Here is a 1,988-nt window from a genome sequence, read left to right on the forward strand (position 1 = left end):
AGCATAGGAAAGGAAAGGTCCCCTGTGCAAGCACCAGTCGTTTCCGACTTTGGGGTGACGTTGCTTTCACAACGTTTTCACGGCAGACTTTTTACAGGGCAGTTTGCCATTTCTTTCCCCAGTCTTTTAAACTTTCCCCCCAGCAAGCTGGGGACTCATTTGACTGTCCTCGGAAGGATGGAAGGCTGAATCAACCTCGAGCCAGCTACCTGAAAACCCAACTTCTGCCGGGGATCGAACTCAGGTCGTGAGCAGAGAATTCAGATCACAGTACTGCAGTACTGCTGTTTTACCACTCTGCGCCACGGGGCTGCTGTTAGGTAGTGAAGAGAGGAGTATAAATCCAACCTCCTCCTCTTCTTCTTCTTTCTTCTTGTTCTTTGATATGAACATATGAAGCTGCCTTCTACTGAATCAGACCCTGGGTCCACCGAAGTCAGTATTGCCTACTCAGACTGGCAGCAGCTCTCCAGGGTCTCAAGCTGAGGTTTCTCATGCCTATTTGCCTGGACCGTTTTTAGTTGGAGAAGCCAGGGATTGAACCCGGAACCTTCTGCTTACGAAGCAGATGCTCTACCACTGAGCTACCATCCCTTCCCATGAACATATGACGCTGCCTTCTACTGAATCAGAGCCTGGGTCCATCAAAGTCAGTATTGCCTACTCAGACTGACAGCAGCTCTCCAGGGTCTCAAGCAGAGGTTTTTCACGCCTACTTACCTGGACCCTTTTCAGTTGGAGATGTCGGGGATTGAACCTGGGACCTTCTGCTTACCAAGCAGATGCTCAACCACTGAGCCAACGTCCCTCCCCTAATCTCCTGCTTTTACAACTGATCTCCAGCTGAATCAGAGCATATGAACATACGAAGCTGCCTTATACTGAATCAGACCCTTGGTCCATCAAAGTCAGTATTGTCTACTCAGACTGGCAGCGGCTCTCCAAGTGAAGGTTTTTCATGCCTACTTGCCTGAACCCTTTTTAGTTGGAGATGCCGGGGATTGAACCTGGGACTTCCTGCTTACCAAGCAGATGATCTACCACTGAGCCACCGTCCCTCCCCTTAAGACATATGAACATATGAAGCTGCCTTCTACTGAATCAGACCCTTGGTCCATCAAAGTCAGTCTTGTCTACTCAGACTGGCAGCGGCTCTCCAGGGTCTCAAGCTGCGGATTTTCACGACTTTTTGCCTGGACCCTTTTTAGTTGGAGATGCCAGGGATTGAACCTGGGACCTTCTGCTTACCAAGCAGATGTTCTACCATTGAGCCTCTGGACTCTGCTCATTGAGCATAGGGGGCACCTGGTAGTCCACTGCATGAAACAGAATATTGGATTTGCTGAACACATCTGAACACATGAAGCTGCCATATACTGAATCAGAGGTCAGTATTGTCTATTTGGGTTGGCAGCTGCTCTCCAGGGTCTCAGGTTGAGGCTGAGGCCTTTCACATCACATCCTACCTGATCGTTTAACTGGAGATGCCAGAGATTGAACCTGGGGCCTGCAGTATGCCAAGGAGATGCTCTACCATCAAACCATGAACCCTCCCCAAAAGTTGTGCATACATGTACACATGAAGCTACCATCGAACCATGAACCCTCCTCAAAAGTTGTGCATACATGTACACATGAAGCTACCCTTGAACCATGAACCCTCCCCAAAAGTTGTGCATACATGTACACATGAAGCTACCATCAAACCATGAACCCTCCCCAAAAGTTGTGCATACATGTACACATGTCGCTACCTTATATTGAATCTAAAACAGGGGAGGAGCCATGGCTCGGTGGTAGAGCATCTGCTTGGCATGTAGAAGGTCCCAAGTTCTTCTCCAGCTATACCAAAAAATCAAGCAGTAGATGATGTGACAAACGCTAGATTGAGACCCTGGAGAACTACTGCCCGTCAGAGTAGAAAATCTGGAGGTTCATAGGCTGATATAAGTCTGATTTGGTAGAAGGCCGTTTTATGCATTGATGTG

General features: G+C 48.4%; 1 non-coding gene across 1 annotated transcript; it reads right to left on the reverse strand.

Annotated features, from left to right (window-relative positions):
* Positions 1-522: 522 nt before the first annotated feature.
* On the reverse strand, positions 523-594 carry TRNAT-CGU (transfer RNA threonine (anticodon CGU)). The gene has a single exon. It is a non-coding gene; the product is annotated as a tRNA-Thr (tRNA).
* Between the last annotated feature and the right edge of the window lie 1,394 nt (positions 595-1,988).

This window comes from Heteronotia binoei, chromosome 9 (assembly GCF_032191835.1).
Source record: "Heteronotia binoei isolate CCM8104 ecotype False Entrance Well chromosome 9, APGP_CSIRO_Hbin_v1, whole genome shotgun sequence".
NCBI classification, from domain to species: Eukaryota; Metazoa; Chordata; class Lepidosauria; order Squamata; family Gekkonidae; genus Heteronotia; species Heteronotia binoei.